The sequence below is a fragment of the Meles meles genome, chromosome 19 (genome assembly GCF_922984935.1).
Source record: "Meles meles chromosome 19, mMelMel3.1 paternal haplotype, whole genome shotgun sequence".
NCBI lineage: Eukaryota > Metazoa > Chordata > Mammalia > Carnivora > Mustelidae > Meles > Meles meles.
Genome location: NC_060084.1, coordinates 38,355,909 through 38,375,063, shown reverse-complemented (window position 1 = coordinate 38,375,063; position 19,155 = coordinate 38,355,909). Strand labels below are relative to the sequence as shown.

Below are 19,155 nucleotides of genomic sequence, written 5' to 3'. Positions count from 1 at the left end.
TACTGTGTATAATGCAGCAACTGACATTGACAAAATCCACGAGCTTTGTCCACATTTCACCAGGTTTATACATGTGTGTGTGTGTGTGTGTTTAGTCCTATGCAGTTTTTACCATGTGTTTTGTTTGTTTATGGTAAAATAGACAAGAGAAGAGGCTAGCTGGAGAGCCCCACGCCAGCAAGGGTTCTTTGCAGCGAAACGCTCCATTTATGGTGCAAAGTGTGGGTTTGGACACTGTGTGCGTGATGTGTTTGTGAGCCTTGAGATTTAGGAGGCAAACTCAGGGACAGGGACCCTCTCTCTTCCCTCTGAGTCACAAACCACAGTGCCCTTTCGGTCTCTGTAATCCAAGCCCTCAAGTCACAAGTTCCAACAGGTTTTCGACCTTAGGGCCCTGAGAAAGCCAATCAGGGACTCTGGGCTCTAGCAAGAAGTTGGGGGGGGGGGGGGAGAAGCAGGTGTGCAGCAAGGTCAAGGTCCTTATGGGGCAGGAGGGTCAGGAAGCCCTGGAAAGACTGCCTACACATCACAAAAAGGAAACAGGACTCATCCCGAGAAAACTCCCCTCCCCCCTAGAACCACTTGCAGATTCTCCTCCTGGAAAGTGCTGCTCTGGGACTACTGGCAATCTACACTGAGTGTGTAAACAAAAAATGGATGGGGGAGACCAATCTGAAGAAACTGCCAAAAAAAAAAAAAATGTAAACCACAAATTTCTAGAACTTCAAATTGATCCAGAAAATGTAAGTCAAATTGGACATTTCCTTTCAAACTGCTTATTTTACAGACCCTAGAACACAGGGCATGTGATCCCTTATTTGGAAGAAATCCACCAGTCCAAATTCCCCCTACAGACAGAATCATCCTCTTGGACAGGGGAATGGGAGGAGTTACCCAGTATCTCTCTGACTGAATAAAAGGATGGTGGGGTTTTTTGTTTGTTTGTTTGTTTTGTTTTGTAACTGGCATTTTTGGTTTGATGAGAAGTTAATCTTTAAAAACATAATGAAATAGAGCAGAGAGGATTTTAAATTATCGTACCAATGTTTATAATGTACACGATATCATACAGACTCTACAACGGTGGTTATGTCATTACACGTTTGTCCAAACCCATAGGCAACACCAAGAGTGAACCTTAATGTGGTGATGGACTTCAGGTGATCGGGACGTGTCGGTGCAAGTTCATCCGTTGTACCAAATGCACTCTGTGCTGCAGGCTGTCCAAAGTGGGGGGGGGGCTGTCAGTATGGGGGGGGCAGGGGGGCATATGGAAAATCTCTTTCCGCTCTGTTTTTCTATGAACCTAGAATCTCTCTAAAAAACTAATTTTATTTAAAAAAAAAACCTGGAAACAAAAATGTAAGTGATCTAGTTATTGTAAATCTTACACTCCAAACATGGCTTAATTGGCACTAAAAGAATAAGAAAGCCCTACTCCACAGAAAAGGAGAAGAGGATCCTTTCCTGTGTCTGAGACTCCGCAAAAGGCCGAGGCATTTCATCATGGCAGAGGCGAAGTTTGACGTCATGAAAGAATACGGTGCTAAAACCTGATGGCCAGCGGCACCGAGGGGGACACAGGAGATTGTCCTGGCAGAGGGTCTTGGGAAGGAGCGGATCTCCTCAGGCAGATCAACCAAAGGTCTGGGTGACCCTGGGCCATCTTCCCACATGGCGAATTCTTTTTTATTTATTTTTTTTTTAAGATTTTATTTATTTATTTGAAGGAGACAGAGAGCGTCCTAGTTTGGGGAGGGGCAGAGGGAGAGGGAGAAGCAGGGAGCCCTCAACACAGGGCTCAATCCCAGGACCCTGACATCAGGCCCCTGCTGAAGCCCGCTCAGGCGCCCCCCCACAGGACAAATCGTGACCAGCAACTGTGGCTGGTCAGAGTCAATGGTCCGCATCCATGGGCAGGATTGGGTCTCAGCCTTAAACCACAACCTGCCCCGTCCCAAACCAAATATGCATCTCGGGTATTTTACTGTAGAAGGTTGCAAACTGAGAAAAAAATTGCCACTTTTATGTCTCAGTTACTTGATAGTCCCTTTATGGTTTCCCAAAGTGACAATTTGTTGGCTTTGTAGACTACATGATTGTAGGGTTATAAAGTACCTGTCCCATGTTAGCTTTTTTTTAAAAAAAAAAAAAAGTCATTTTTATTAATATTGTACCACCGATGACATGAAAATTGGCAGCAATTAACGTCGGCCTAAAGTTTGTCCCTTCCGTACACTGCAGAAGGCCTAGGACGAGCCCTGCCCTTGGTCCGATGATTCAGCCACGCATATCGCCCAACTTTGCAAGCAGGCACTAAACCCTTTATGTGCTTCACCTTTATCTGCAGGGGTAGCAGGGCCCGTGAGCAGCTGAGTTGAGCCCCAGATGTGTGCGACACCAAAGCCAGTGCCTTTCCCCTAGCCAGGGTCTCTCCAGCACCAACATGCGCAAGCCCCCGGGCCGTTCAGAGGTGGTGATTCTCACTTGCAGAGGTCGAGAAGCAACTTCCCAGGGGAACCTTACAGACCGTACTGTTTACAAGCAGAGCAAACAATCACCCCCCTGATACAGAAGGAGGGGAGATGATGCCGTTTTCCTCTCTATTTGTGGAGAGGAGGTGGGGGCGCACACGGGTATGAGGCACAGGGGAGGGCCCCTGGGGAGGCTTCCTCCACCGCCCTGGAGCACATGGGAGAGGTACACCAGGCCACACCACACACCTGGGAACGTGTGCGCTAGGGGGGGCAGGGCGGTGGCAGAGAAGTAGGGGTGGGGAGAGGGTTGTTTAAGGAAATGAACGTTTACAAATGCAAATCCAGTAATTACACACCCACACACACCTATTGGTAGTTAGACACCTAACTACCCATTTGCACACACAATTACCCAATTTGTACAGGTTCATAATGGAGAAGTAGGCGATAGGTGGGCACACCTGTTGGACCAGCTTCAGAAAATATAAATAATCCTCTAATATACAAAGGAGGAAATTGAAGTCCTTTAAGGGAAGGTCTGGGCCACCAATGAGATCCATAACCGAGGGTGTCTGGTGTGTAGAAGTTCCTTGCTCCGTGTGCTGACCTCCAGCCAGGGTCACCGGGGGCCACCGGCTAAGCTAAGCTATCTGTTGTGTCCTCATCGGCACGTGTGCTTCCCTGGCCTGGCTCTCCTGCCCTGGCCAGCTCTCCCGGCAGGATCCTCCTCGGACTCTCCCTCGGAACCAAAAGCTTTTCTCCCCATGCGGGGTTTCTATCTGTTTTCTCTCCATCTCTTTTACCACCACCCCCATTAAAACCACCACCACACATTCTTCTCCTGGTTTCCCTGCATCCATCCTCCCACATGAGCCCTTAAACTATTCTTGCCACTGCGTTAACAGCCACCAATTGCTTTTCAGATAGAGGCTGAAGCCCCTAACACACCCACAAGGCCTGTGGTCTGGCCACACCTCTCTCTCCCACCCAGCTGACAACTTCCCCTTCCTCTCTGCTCCCAGCCCCACCGCCCACGTTCCAGTCCTCAGATTGACTGAGGTCCCTCTGCCACAGGGCCTTTGCACTTGCTGTGTTCTTCCCTATGCTGTGCCTCTCCAACCCCCACCCAAGAGTGCTGAGATTACACTTTTGCCAGAGGTTCTGAGAGCTCCAGGTACCTCTCCCTAAGGCACTTGTCAGAGTTGTGATTTTGTATTTGTTCATGTGATTTTCTAATGAGTATCTGTTCCTCCCTCCAGACTAAAGGCCCACAGAGACAGGAGTGGACTCTGTTTTTGCTCATCATCATATCTCCTGTGGATAGTTAAGTCTCCAATAAAAGCCTTGGGGATGAATGAATTACTGAAAGAGCATATGAATGAATGAATGAAAGACATGAACCTTCTTCCTTGATACTATTGCTTGTGTTCCTCATGTCCCACCTGTGTATTTATCATGGAAGTTGTGCTCAGTTTCCTCCCTAATACACTGTGAACGTGGTAGTAGCAGGAACCTGGGCCTAGTGACAAAGTCATATATGGCTGTTGACTGAAGGAGGGAGCGAATGGTGGGCTGTGTGACCCCCAGATCTGTTCCCCCTTACTCAGCGTGTACGGCTGACATGACTCCCTCCCACACCTCCACACACCACTTCTTCCTGGGACAGTTTTCCACAGTAGGTGTCCTCTGCACCTGCCGACTACATAAATGGATTGACACACCACATTGTGCCACGTGGATGATCCAAAAGTGGTTTCCAAAGGCCCTTGGCGTTCAGCATTCTCACAGTCTTAAATAACCACTCCACTGGTTTGAGTCCAGGTTACCAAGCAATTTATGAATGAAATGAGCATCTACCCCGTCGTATTTTGATCTACCCATGCACTAATTTTCAGGACGGAGGAAAAATAAGTCATTACGATTTCGCCCCACAGTCCCCTCCCCCTGTCCTTCTGCCATCATGTGATGTCATCAAATGAAGTCGCTATGGTACAATGTCCATCCCTAGAAAGAAAACAGCACTTACAATTCTCTGAGAGCTTAATTTTAGCTCACTTGAGAGCGGTTATCTGATGTTCTTGTAAGAACAGAGACACCTAGAAAAAAGGGAAATCGCACAGCGTGGAGGGCCGGCTGGGGAACGTCGTGTTAGGTGGGCTCTCCTGGGAAGTGCAGGGTCTGGGTGTTAGCATCAGAGTAACCAAATAACGCAGCTAATTCCCGGTGGCAATGGCTTCAGGCAGGAATTTTAGATCTGGGGCCTCCCAACCTTCTCTGCGCCCCTTGCGATGGGACCTTGTACGGTCTCCACATGGGTGTGAACTTCTTAAGGCAAAATTCTGTGGTTTCCTTAATGAAATCCCTGTGGTGGCTGCTTCTACCCTCCATTTGTATTTTAGATTTGACCGCAAAATCCTTCTGCCCCCTCCTCTGTGGATTTGTGGTTTCTATCTGGTTTCCTTGCAAATTCAGGATGACACCCATCGGGGCCCAGGGACTGCCCAAGAGAAAACTCACATTCCCAAGAGCGTGGGGGTGGCCGAGCACTAAGAAAGTGGGATCATCCCCGCCTCCCCGCTCCCGTGATGGCAGGGAGCCTGAGCCTCCTTTCCCAGCTTTCAGACAGCCAAGAACCTCTGACAGAATGGAGGCATGCTTGCTTGTCTCTCCTGGCAGACCCCTTTTTGGGAAACCCTTAACCAAGCAGAGGCCAGAAGGAAACACGGAATTTAGAAGGTATGCCACATCAGCTGAATTCATCCTGATCTGTTCCGGGGCACAATGACAAGGTTTAAGGTTATAGTGCCAACACTTTGAGAGACAATTACATTCTAAGACAGCTCCAAGACGTGTAACAGAGTTGAAACCAGAGCAAGGGAAAGTTTGGCCAAAGGTTCTGTGCCTGAGTGAATTAGAAAGTGTGGGTTTTTTGTTTTTGTTTTTGTTTTTTGTCTTTTGGGGTTTTTTGGTTTTGTTTTGTTTTGGGGGGTTTTTGTTTTTTGTTTTTTGTTTTCCCCAAGTTCCTTTACCATTTTCCCTCTTTCCCTTGATCTTCAGATCTGGTCTGAAGCTGGGCTTTCTCGTCTTTAAGTACCGAAGACAAGCAGAACAGACACAAGCATGTCTGAGTGGAAACTCCCGGAACAGAAATGTGGAGCCAGGGGCCCTCCTCTGCCCCTTGGGTCAGAGACAGCGGCTACTCGGGGCTGCGCTGTCTAGAATCCCTCCAGCTCTCAGGGGCAGGGTTCCCGGTATGACCTGACCAGGAACGTGCACAGGCAGTGGCTAGACCTCTGCTTCTGGCTCATGTGGAGGGGGCCTCTAGGACCACAGTGTATAATAGACTTCTAGAGGCGAAACTCGGTCGCTAGTGAATAAACATTCATATTGCCAGAGCTCAAGGGCAGGCAGGGCCTGAGGTTTATAAAGTGCTCTGTTGAGAGGTTGACTTAGCTCACAAGCCAGGATCTCTGTTTCTTCTGACATGGAGTTGGATGCTCCCAGTGGCCCAGACACACACCAGTGCTAAAGGAGGTCGGATTAAGCGTGGGGTGGGAGAGGACAGTTTTCCTAGATCTCAATTAGAATCCTCTGGAAAATGCATAGATCTGCCTGCCACCTGTCCTACCCATGGGCCTCTCTGGCTAGGCATCCGAGGGTGTTTTTAAAAGCTAGGAAGGAGCCCGCAAGCCCAGGGGCTTTAGAAGCATGAGAGTCCCCTTCGACCTCAGCTCTGCAGCAGGATATCAGATCATCTCGATAAGCCTGGCTGGTGACTTGGGAACAACCAGGGGGGCACTCCGTCAGGGGCTGTGGGAGATTCCAGCGGCCGCCATGACTTGCGCCCCTTGATGTTTCGCTTCCCGCCCTCGCTCTGACTGGCTCACGCTGCCTTTCTTCTTTCCCAAACCCTTTTTGGTTTGAGAGCTTACTAAAGGGGAGAGAAGGGCAGTCCCTAGCAGTTTTTATAAGTTCCAACATATACTGAGGACAGCTGAACTGAAGATTAAAGTAAAGAGAAAAGAGAATTAGCAGGATTTTCTTCTTGCTGCTTGACGGTCTCAGCAGCCGCTCAGGAGCCCAGAGGAAATGGAATCAGGGGACAGTAAACGCTTAGTGATGAGTAAACTTTCCCCTACAGGGCAGGTGCCCCAGTGACGTAGGTCTGTCCTTCAATGGCCCTGAGGTCCTGAGCGGGATGTCTGGGGAGACATCCCAGGGAAGGAGGCGGTACGCACAGGGGCGTGGGGACCGTAGCAGCCATTTGGGAAATTTCAGGGAAAACAGCATCGCTGTGTGCCATGGGGCCTGGCCAGCCTTGTTTCCTCTCCAGTTCTGCTGGAAACATCTTTTTTCCAAAGACCTTTACAGCTCAACTTGGAAAATGTCACAACAATGCACTCAGTGGCCAAATGGTCCTTCTAGAAGACAGGAGCTGGAGGAGCCCAGAGCAGCTACCTGCTGTCTCTGTGGGCTAGCAGGACCCCCTGGGCAGTGGGGGAGTGGGCCCACCAAGATTCAGCAGCCAAGGGCATTATCACTTATTTACTCAAAGGACATTTACTGAGCCAGTACCTTCAATGGGTCTAGTCCTATGCCCGCCTTGCCCAGTCTGGAATTTCCCCATTGGTAAGAAAGGCATAGACCTGGTCCATGATGAATGTCCACATAATATAGTCCCTGGGGGCAAATCATAATTCATCTGATCTGTACTGGGCGGGTGAAAGATTTCTGAGCTGGGAAGTATGGAGGAGATAAAAGACCACCTGTGGGAAACATGCATCTTAGGCCAAAGGTAATTTTCTTTTCAATGATCTTGAATCTTTTCTTTCTTTCCTTTTTTTTTCTTTTCAATGATCCCAGAGGAAGGGCAGGACCCCAACCCATGATAGCCAGATCCAGCAGGGGTGCTGGGATTACCCTCTGAGCTGATGCTCCCCTCCAAGGAAGCCCTTCCCCAAAGGTTTCGCATATCACCAACCACACAGTGACCTTCTGAAAATTCCCTATGCACGGAAAGGTTGTATAAGCCCACCTTCCACTTGGCAGTCATAAAAGCAGCCCAAGACTCTGCAGAGTCACAAGCAACATGTTGGCTGGTCCCACACTAGAGGAAGGAGACAGAGGGGCCCGCACATGGTCTTGGGTTCCAGCTTCCGGGTGGGAGGGGCTGGGGGACTCCCTCCTCTCCACAGGACCATTCCATCCTGCCCTCAGGCCTCCTGAAGGGGCCGCTGCTGCTTCCAAGGGGTGAATTCCAGGACTTGGACCCCCTGCAGTCAGTCAGTCCTGCATTATTGTCCAGCTGTCCTAGTAGGGGCTGCAGGACCCGTCACAAGACTGTACTCCTGGGTAGCAGCGGAAATCCACAAATGAAGGTCTGTCTTTGCAAGGGCAACAATGGACGAGCTGGGGGGAAGAACACATCTTCCGCTCCATCCCAGCCCTGGAGGACCCTGACAAGCACGGCCCTGGGCTTCTAAAGCACTGGTCTCACAGGACAGCAACCGCACTGTCCACGTTCAGACTCATTTAGCCGGATTGTTCCCTGCAGCAAAGGAGCTGGGGCAGCCTGGTTACAGGTCACCAGGGAGGGAGGGGTCTGGGAGGAGCCCGAGGGGGTCAGGGGCAGTGCCCAGCCTCATGCCACACCCTAGGTGGCAAAACCCAAGAGAGGCCACAGCTGGAGGCCACGACCAGACACCCAGACACTGGGGCCTGGAAACCCCAGCTGCCAGTGGGCCATGTGGGCTTGGCAGAAGCACGGCAGGGTGGTCACCGTGGCCTGAACACCAGGATCCCTCCCCCCCCAATCAAGGCTTCTGGTGGGCGCCCCAGAACACCTGCCTGTCCCCCGCAAGCACCCACAACTGTAGGCAGTTTTCACTCGACATGCAAAGTCACATGGTGTTTCCCATCCCCAGTCCTCGGAGAGGAAAGCCATACATGCATTTGCACCAAGGTCCCTGGGTGCCGGGGTCTGCCGCCTTGCATGTCTTCACTCAGCTACAACAAAAAAGGCCACCACACTGGGCTCTAATTCACAGCCCACGTCCTCTGCCAGAAGTCTTACAGCTGCTTTTCTGTCCTCTTCTCACAGCCACTACTTCCTGGCCAAAAGAGCCTTCTCGAAGACTCGGAGGCCTTGGAACTGGACGGACACCGTGCAGGGGTGGGGGAAGACTCGGGAGCACAAATAGGGTCCCAAGGGGTACGGCCTATTGACCAGCCCGCCCCTCCTGGACCCACACCCCTCCTCTAGGCTGGACATGTGGGGCCCCTGGCCTGGGTCCTGGACAGGCAGACAAGGAGGGTCCACGCAAGCATAAGGTGGAGGGGGCCGTGCCCTCCAGCCAGGCCTCCCGGGGACAAGGACGACACATCCCACCAGCCACTAGTGTCTGCATCTTCTCTGCAAACAGGGATTAAGCAACAGAGGCAACAAATGTCCCTTTCTGTGAGCATTTGACCTTATCTGGAGTGTGTCATCAGCTTCGAGAGTCATGGCTTATGTCAGTGTGGGTGAAAAACGGCCTCCACGGCTTCCAAATTGGGAGCGCTCTGCTCTCCGCAGCAGATGTAAACCAAGCCTGTGTAAGTGGCAATAAACGGTTTGGAAAGAAGCAGTGGGTCCTCACTGCCATCGGCCACGGGAGGGCAGGGAGCCGGCATCTCTGAAGCACCTCCCTCCCACCAGGGGGCCATGGACCTCAGCCTTGATGAATACAAGTCACGCCCCCCCACACCCTCCACCCAGCCAGGCCAGAGAGAGTCCCTTCCGGGCTTGGCCAGCTCCATTCCTTTCCGCAAGCTCACAGCTAAGCCCCTGTCTTCTCCCACGTTCAGGTTATGCTCGGGGCTTCCCTCTGACACCATCCCAGGGCCCAGACCGGTTCTGAGCAGGGGCACTGGGGCCCGTGCCTGAGGGCAGGACTTGTGCCCTGAGCAGGCGGGCAACGACCCAGAAAACCAGCACTCTCCCTTCAACGCACCGCCTCCTCCGTCTCCACGGAGGCCTCCGTCACAAATCCCACGGACTGACTCCCGCTTCCTCTAGCGTCGTTTCATCATGATCTTAACACGCAAATGTCAACATGCGATCCTGAAAATTGTTGATGGAGTGTGACTTCGGATAAGCCCTCGGGTCCAGTCCCCTGCTGTACATCCCCCGGACCTGCGGGCAAGTTGTCACTGCCCCTCTGGGACAGACCTGTTTCGTGAGCTGCAGGAGGCATTTCCACGTGTCTTCCACCAAACCTGTTCCCAAGAGCCTCAAAATAAATAACCTCATGCCTATGGCCCCGCTGTGTGCCAGACCCTGTTCTCGGTCTCTATAGAGACACGAACTAGGGACCTACTGTGCGTCAGGAGCGACAAGAGGCAGGTAAGACAGGTGTTGGGCAGACTAGAGCATGGTCAACTAAGGGACAGCTGACTCCCCTCAGGGACGAAAGAAACAGCTTCCACAGGGCGATGACTTTGGGACTGGGGAGGACGGAGAGGAGTTTTCTGGAGCGGAGTGGAAGAAGGACAGGTGGCTGGCTTTCTAAGACAAGGAAAGGCAACGAGAACTCAAGGGTCTGGTTAGCTGAGGAATGGTAAGGTGCTCCAGGACAGAGACAAGAGGTGTCGCAGAGGAGGGGGAAGGGCGAGAGCTAGAAGAATGTCACGTGAGATAAAACAGTGGGGTCCCTCAAGATGCATGTGATCTCCGAAAACCACTTGCCAGTTCTGTCACCTGGCGGGACTACCATTCATTCCTTCCTTCTTTCGGGCATTTCCATGAAGGCCCGCAAGGACACACCACTCTACAGGGCCCGTGGCTCCACCCAGCCGGGCACAGAAAGCAACAACACAAAATGTGTCCCAAGGCACCCGTACAAAGTTGAGTTCAGGCGACAGGGGAGGCTCATGGTGGACCCGAGTCTGGAAAGCAGGGGAGAAGTGGGTGTCCGGGCAGCAGAAGGAGTTATGTAAGCCCAGGGGTGAGGGGGACAATGCGTAGCTTGCTTCTACCCGGGGAGAAGGCAGCTTGCCATGGTAGGTCACATCAGGAGGCGAAGGAGGCTTAGTGAGGCTCGGTGCACAGAGGCCTTGGATGCCAAGTTCACACGGGAGAGCTCTGCCTTGCAGGTAATGAGGAACCACCCTTGCCTGGGCACAGCAAATGGCTAGCAGTGGAAGTGGGGAGACTGATGACTGCCCAACAGAACTAAGCCAAAAATGGCCAGAGGAGGAACCCAGCTTCACGGCCAGCATACTGGCCCGCTTTCCCAGCCCAGAGAAAACACCCATCTGGGCACCCAGCAGCCGACTGCCCCCTTCCCAGAACTGGCACATCCTCCCAGGGCAGGTGGTACCCCAGGCAGGTCTCCCCTGCCCCCTCTAGTCACCACGACCACTACGACCCCACTATAATGGCTCCCCTCCGCTATCAGGGGGTCACCAAACTCAAACACCTTCCCTTCCCTTCTGCTGTCCCCTGGCCTCCTGGCTGTTCCAGCCCCTCCGGGGCCCTTTCCTTCTTCTCCTGCCTCCAGCTGGGAGCTCACCTTTTCTAAACACCATCGGGACCCCCATTCTTCCTCCCCTGATGCCCACAGCACTGTATGTGGATGACCCCCTTGACCTTCACACTCCACACAACCGGCCATCTCCATGCATGTCTCGGCTCCCCCGTGCCAGGATCCACATCCATGACTGGAGACCCTCAAAGGTGCGCCATGTGGGGCCCAGCCCATGAGACCACTGGACAGAGAAGGCAGCAGGCACCCATCCTGAACCATCCACTAGGACGGTGTGTTGTTGGGAGGTCCTGGCCTGGCCCCCCGTTCACTGCCATGCCCCATCCATGCACAGTATGGGGTCCCCATCCCCACAGAAACCTCTTGGATTACATGCGACCCAGCGCCCTCCCACCCTCACCCTTGCAGTTCCTGCCAAACCAGGCTGCACTTCCTCCTCCTCTGCCAATCCCTGCCTGAGCGACGCACTAACAATGTGTGCACATGACCAGAAATGCACGGACACTCCTAGCTTTCCCCCAGGACTTCCTTCTTAGGGGGAAAAAAAATTATTCCCTACCCACATCCCATCCACCAAAAGAATGTTTAATCAATGAAAAAATTAACTGTATCCCTAAATAAAGAAGTGCAGATATTTTCTTTACAGTGCTTTATTAATTTGTAAATACCATTATTGAATTTTTGAAAGTTCTAATTTAAATGTATTGATCTATTATTGTTTTGTAGATTTTCCACCCAAATGTCTTAGAGGAAATGAATGGCTAATCCCGGGCCAGTGTGGCTGCCGAAACTTCGTCAAAGCGTGCAAGAAGAGTTCTGCACACATGCTGTGTAAGGGATTACACGGGGTCGGGCCCGCCAAGCTGCCATCAGACTGGACAACAGTGTCAGGAGCCCTAACGGCGACAGGGCCCAGAGTGTGGAGCCGTCTCTGTGGGCGGAGGGCGAGGGAAGATAAGAGCCCGTTGGGAGTGAGTAAGCACATCGGCCAGAATGTGAACAAAGGAAGGTCCCTTTGACTCAAAATGACTCACATGGTCACTTGGATGAGACTGAAACCAGGGAACGAAAAGCATTCTCCTCTCCCTGCTTGCTGTCCTCTCACAAAAGAACTTAACAGGGAAACATTTGCTGGTTTCCCTTGTAGAATACTCTGTGGGAATTTAGTTAGCGAGGCTTTGATACATTAAAGCTATCTGGATGGGGGTGGAGGGGCCAAGCGATGGAAACGAGGGGTTGTATATATCCGTCAGGTCAGCTCTACCTCCCCACAGACCCAGACCGTGTCTATCCCTCTCCCGCCCCCCAGTCTCATCCTCTCTCACCCACTCCGCATCACACTGTTCAAAATGCAGATCAGATGACACCGCCACCTTGCCCAAACCCTTCAAGACTTCCACTGCTCTGGGAATTGTCATCTTGACCCCATCTGCAAAACCCACAGGAATGTGACCTCCCTTCACTGTGGCCTCACCTCACTGGGTCTCTCCTCCCTGTCCCTGACACTCTGGCCCAGTCCCTCCAGCATGTCAGTCCTGTTCCCACCTGGGGACCTGTGCCCCTGTGAGCTTCTCTGTGTCTGGACACCTGGCTCCATCTTACTCGGCAAGACTCCAGTCAAACCTCACCTCCTCCGGGAGGCCTTCCAAGACTACACCATCTAAGTAAGCATCCCTCCCTGCCACACTGCCCTCTTTTCTAATGTTCGTGTATTTATAGGCTAAGTAAACTCTGACCCTCTACTCCTCTTCCTTTCCAGAATTTAAACAAAGACCTCAACTGGCATCCAGTCCCTAGCACAGTGCCTGGCACATAGCAGGGGCAAAGAAATATTAATCTCATCAAGAGAAATGGAATCACTTTGAGGGACGCGATTGGTGCCGGTTATGCAGAAGCAGGTGTTGAACACCTGGGTGGACACAGGGCAAGTCTCTGCTGAGAAGCAGCCAGACATCATTCTTCTGGAAAACAGCCCACACTCCGCCCTCTTGGAGCTGTACTTCCACGGGAAGCCAGAGCTCTGTGAGGCCCACTCCGGGTGTCTTAAAGCTAAGCCTCAGTGGGCACAAGATTCCTTCTGGTCTGAGAGCACACACGTCGGGAGGCCACAGATGAGTTTTCCTGCAGTTTGAGACAAATCAGTTGAGTCACTTGTGAATTATAGAGCGCTAAGAAAATTAATATTTATGACTTCTCAATGTCTCACCTTTTTTTGGCCGCTCATAACTCAGACTCATTGGGCCTCAAAGCGAGAGCTGAGCCACATGTTCCTTGGGGAGGGGGGTGGGGGGTGCACAGGCCTGGCTGGGGTGGCCACGCCCTCCATGCCACCCATCACAGGGCAGGCCCATCTCCAACGCTTCCGCCTGCCTCCCAAGTAATGGACAGTTTCCTGCCAACGTTCAAGCCCATGTGCTAATTTCTATGCAGGCAACAAGGAGTGCCTTAGGCTGGCTAATTAGGGGTACAATTGCCTAATTGGGCCACCATAAAGATGGGACAAAAGGCTGACTGCTGGCAAAAAAAAATTTCTGTTTTAGGAAAAAGACCCTCCCCAAAGAATGCCCTCGTACCTGGAGCTACATTTTGTGATTACTCCTACGTTTGGGGTCTTGGGAACAGACCCCTGCCAGAGCTGCTCATGCGGGAGGCACGGAGTGCCAGGGCCTCTGTAGCATGGGCCTCGCTCTGCGGAGCCCCCCCGCCCCCCACTGTCCAGCTCAGTGACCTTGGGCGAATTACTCCCTGCTCTGGGTTGGAGCCCCTCGAGTCCTTCCTCAGGGCTGCTGTGGGGATGAAACTCAACAAGGAAAGTAAGATGCCTACCATGAGGAAAAGTACTCCATTACCGACAGTCACAGCTAGTCCCAAGCCCACCACGACAGCCCAGTGCAGATGAATTCAATGTCCCTTCATTGTCCCCATCCCGTCGCTTACCCGCTGCCCCACCGCGGTGACCACCCCCCAGCCCCGCTCCTTTACCCCACCCCCCCCACCCCTGCCACCCAGACCCCAGGCAGCCAGGTGGGACTCTTCCCACCTGCTGTGACCCTGCCACCCCTCAAACCCACCCCCTTTTCTGGTCCCCACCCCAAACCCCTCCACCCTTCACCCTTTCTACCTCTTAGGCCCTCCTGGCAATGAGGACATACCCCTGCCCCCTCCTCCTCCCATGTCACTCAAACAAGAACCCACTCAACAGGAAGTACTGGACAGTGTCTTTAATTAAAATAACACGTCCTGCTCAGGTCGGAGAGGGCTCTGGGGAGAAGCCAAAAGCCGGTGAGTCTATTTTGCCAGACTTGGGGGCCGTCACTGGGGGACTCGGGACACATATGCCTCTAATAATGCCACACGGCGTAAGCGCCGGCTAGCCCTCCCTCCGGTCCCGGAGCTCCCCACACAGGGCACGTGTACTTAGGTAGACCCACGACCAGCTGACAAAGGATCAGTGGGCACGTTTCATCCGTATCTTCCCACAGTATTTTTGTGTCAACTCCAGGCAAGAGAATATGCAAACTTCAAAACAACTGGTGTTTGGGAAAGAAAAAAAAAAGAGAGAAAGCAACAGCCGTAATATCTCAAATCACATTGATTGGGTGTTTAAAAGTAACTACACATACATCATTTCCAACCGGCGCTCCCTGCAAGCCAGGCATTTGACGGGGCTGGAGCCCTACCCCCCGGGCGCACTCCTCGCTCCCTGGATCCAGAAGTCCAGACAGCTGCCAAGGCCCCTTGAGGTCAACGAGACCCTGGCCCAAGCCCGCCCGTGTCCCTCTGGCCCCTGGTACAGAGCTTCTCACACACTAGACCCTCGGGACATCAGGGAAGGTGGAACGCACGACCTGAACAACTTCAGAGCAGGAGCTCTGCCCTCCTGGGAGGACAAAGGACAAGCCTTCCCCAGCCTCTGAACAGGCCCTGGAGAGTTCCTTCTTCGCTTCCTGGTAGGAAAGTTCATCAGTGTGGGCTCCTCTCAGCTGCCCCCTCCGGTCCACAGCTTGACATGCTGCTCACTGAGAGCAGAAGGGACCGAGGCCGGGGCAGGGCAGGGGGTGCGAGAGCAAGGAACGGGGCACGGACCTAAAGCAGACCTTCAGAGAGCAGCTCGGGAGTTTCCCACCCCGTCAGAAGGAGCCAAACTGCCCCAATTCAGTGCCCAAGTGTCACGTCGGGCCGTCAGAAGACACAGAACATCAGAACGGGTGTCAAGGTGGGGACAATGACAGGGTCAGGGAGTTCTACTTCTCCTTTTTTTTTTTTTTTTTTTTTGATTACGAGAGAGGAGGGACAGAGAGACTCTTCAGCAGGCTCCACAGCCAGTGAAGAGCCTGACATGGGGCTTGATCCCACGACCTTGAGATCACAACCGGAGCCGACACCAAGAGTCTGACGCCCAGTTGACAAAGCCACCTAGGCAGCCCGGCTCTACTTTTTTTACAAAGTCAGCTCCGATCGCCAATTCCATTTCCCTACAGAGAAAGCAGGACAAAGGTGCCGTCAGGCCATCTTGAAGATGAGATCAGATCACAGGAGGTCAAATTCTTTGTTCAAGGGCGCATCAAGGTCAGAGACAGGGCTGAAGTGAGACTCCAGAGGTCTTTTCTCCTGCTCTCCCCAGGCCCCCTGAAGATGCCACTGGAGGGGCGTAGACACAGGAGCAGAATCCACACCATCAGTTCTGAAAGTGGGGTGCACCCAAGAGCCAGGCAGGCCTATCCTCACTTCCGGACTGGAGGAGCTGCTGGCTTCACCAGAGAAACGAGCCTGTCCCCCCAACCCTGAGCTGTTGCTATGCCCTCCCACTTGGAGCTTCTCTTCTTCACACCCCAGTTCCAGCCACATAAGGTATCTCAGAGAACCCCCCTTCCAGAACCCCACTTCAGGGCGACCAAGGACATGAGCCCACAGGGCAGGCCCCTGGACCTCGAGGCCAGCCAGGTAGCAGATGCCAAGTCAAATCCGTTGGCCCACTCGCCCGGGACCCACGGTGTGCTCGTCACTACGCCAGGGGCTGAGTCCAGCAGTGAGCAGGTCACAAGGCCCTGGCTTCCGGGAGCATGGGCTTGCCAGAGAGAGGCAGGCAGCCATCAAGGGGGCAGCTAAAGATAGCGCACTCAGTAGGACGTGCTACGAGGACACAGAACAGGACAACAGGAGAAGGATGGAAAGGGGACAGTGGAGGGGGAGAAGGGTCAGGAAGGACTTTTCTGAGGAGGGGGCACTTGAGCTGATGGGCACAGGAAGGAAGACCATTCCAGGCAGGAGAACAAGAAATGCTCACAGTGCACGGTTACCAGGATGACGCGCCCCTTCTGCTGGTCTCTAGGCCCTCACCCACTGCGTGTGGGAGTGAGACGTCGCAGCCCAGTCCCCTCGGAGGGCTAAAGGGCCCCTAAGTGCCCAGCACAGAGCACCCAACAGGTGTTCCAGACATGCTGCACTGAAACGGGGCTGTGCTGCCCTGGCCCCGGCGGACCCCAGCTCGATTAGCTGCCGGACAGTAACAGGGGGTATGTGGGATGGGGAGGCACATGTGTGCTCAGATCAGAGGTCCCCACTTGCCTCTGGCACCAGGCCCTTCTGAAGTGGCTGCCCCGGATGCAGTGTATAGACACAAATCCACAGGGGAGAAGACACACAGACAGAGGTCAGGAGGCCCAGAGCCATTACTGCCATCCACCAAGAGGTGCATATGATGGTGGGAGGGATGCCAAGGCATGGACCACAGACCCGGACACTTGGCCCACAGAGAAAACTCAGCCTCTGGGGAGCCACTGGAGGGTGAGGACTGAAGGAGGGAGGCCACGGCATCTATCCCTAGCCCCTGAGGCACAGGCCCACACATGGGCCCACACTCCCATGGGGACACACACACCCACACGCACTCACACCCACACGCACTCACCACTCACACAGATGTACACCTGCACACAAACCTCGAACACACATGCCACGCGGGTGCATTGCACACAGTCACACTCGCGTGCCCTTACACATGTGCGGCACACCGGCCCATACACACACACACGCAGAGCTCTCACACACAGGCACGTGTAACCACACCATCAGAAGCACTTACACAAACACATGCAGGCACAGGAGGCAAGCACTCTTGAACACGTGTGGGCTTCCACACTCACGCACACCCATACACACACACCTGCACATTCCAGCTTGCCCACTTTCCCACCTAGACACGCCAGAGAGGCTACACACAGCCATCAGCCCATACCCTAGGCACAGACAGGAGGGAGCCCAGGCCCAAGGACACCCCGCAGCCTGGGCTGGGCGACCCTACCCTCTAGGGGGCAGCTCCCGCTTCGGAGCATGCACCGAGAACTCAGGCTGCGGCTGGGCTGGGGCCTGGAGGGTGGATCGGGGTTGGCCGAGGCCCTGGGGTCTCCAGTGGTTATGGGCACCTGCAGCCGTCTCAGCACGGGGACGGCGCCTCTAATGGATTCCATTATCTCCCCTGAGTCAGGTGAAGTGCGGCGCTGGAAGGAGGGCCCTGCGGGCAGGCTGCGGCCACAGCCCCCCTGCGCGCCGCCCACCGACACAGGCGGCGGGCAGCGCCGGTGGCTCTCGCGGCTGAACCGTGGTGGTGGCGCACGGAAACACCCCAGGCCTAGGCGGCGCCTCCGTCCCGCGTCCCTGTTCCTGCAACCCTCTTCGGTGATCACCCCCAACGCTGCCGTGTCCCATCTGCCCACACCGCCTCCCTCCCAGGGCCGCGCCCGCACCGCCGATCCCCGCGCTTCCCTCCTCCTGGAAGCTGCGCCGCGGCTCCTCCGCGAACCCGGTGCCAGGGCTGCCCGCGCGAACGGGCGCTCTGCCGGCTGCGGGCGCCTCCGCTCCTCCCCGCCGACCTGCGGGCTCCCTCCCGTGCGCGCGGGCCCCGCAGGGGGGCCAGGCCCCCTCTCCGCCCTTCCAAATCAAACTCTCCCTCACTGCGAGAGAGAGGACAGACGCAGCCCGAGGAGTTGCAGGAGGGGGAAAATTAGGAAACATTCAGTTTGTTGTGTTTTCCTTGGGTTTGTTTTCTTGCCAAAAAAATTACCCCCTTTGTCTTTGCGCAAAAGAGGCAATGCGGGCACCTTCTGCTGGGCGCTGAGATGCTGTGCCAACGCGCCTTTCTTAAGGGCGGCTTCTGTTCCCTTTCTAGCCTCACCAGATATATTTTTAACATAAAAAACACTATATTTAATTGGTTATGGATCTCTGTTCTCTTAGCACTACTGGATATCACAGAAAAACACATTAGTACAGAGCAATTAGTGTGATGGCAGTAAACAACTAAGGCACTATTAAGCTGTGGGTGATTAAATAGTATTACTTTTTATTTTTTATGGTGCTAGGCTAAAAGATGGTGGAGATTGAAAATATATATATTCCATTAATATTAATATAAAATATGAATAACAGGTGTCTCCCACTTCTTCTAAAGGTACAATTTATACCCAGCACTTCAATCTATGGAGAGCTACTCTTCTTTTTTTTTTTTTTCTTTTTAAATGAAAAAAAAAAAATCTTCTTTAGGCACTCCAGGGCACTATGTCTTATCTTCAATGCACCCGGATATTTAGACAGAAATATTATTTAATTGGAGTTACAGAGTCAGGCGAAATAATGCCCATACCTATCTCACCGTTTAAAAAAAAAAGCTTCCTTCCCATTGAAATATACTCCATCATTTCTATCTTTTCAAAGAGCAGATCAAGCATTCTGTGATAAATTGACGGCAGGCTGGGGCAAACAGGCAGGCGGTGGGTGGGCTCGGGCTGGGGCTGGGGCCTGGCTGCACCTTACGCAGGGCCCACCCTAGCCCTGCGCCCATGGCAGCCCGGGCTGCTCTCCCTCTGTGTGTAGATCATCCTCTCGGTTCTGGCACATCTTTTCCTCTCGGCATCTGATTAAGTTAACAATGTGCTGCTATTTGCATGCAGATTTGCCAGGGCTTTCTCTCCAGCTGCTCCCAGAGACTTGGTCTTTCTCTGCGTTGTGATAGCACAGCAGTCCCTAAATGCAATCTTTGTCAGACCCAGGTGTGCTCTCATTGAGGACGCCTTCGTTCCAAGCAATTTTTCTTTCTGTAGCATTTATAAGGCTCTATTATAGTATAACCACATCTGGAGGAAAATTCTCCTATT

The 19,155-nt window shown here is 53.3% G+C and overlaps 1 protein-coding gene across 7 annotated transcripts in view; it reads right to left on the bottom strand.

Annotated features, from left to right (window-relative positions):
• ZNF536 (zinc finger protein 536) overlaps positions 1–19,155 on the bottom strand; it is a 423,563-nt gene that overhangs the window by 273,679 nt on the left and 130,729 nt on the right. The gene's annotated exons all lie outside the window — the stretch shown is intronic.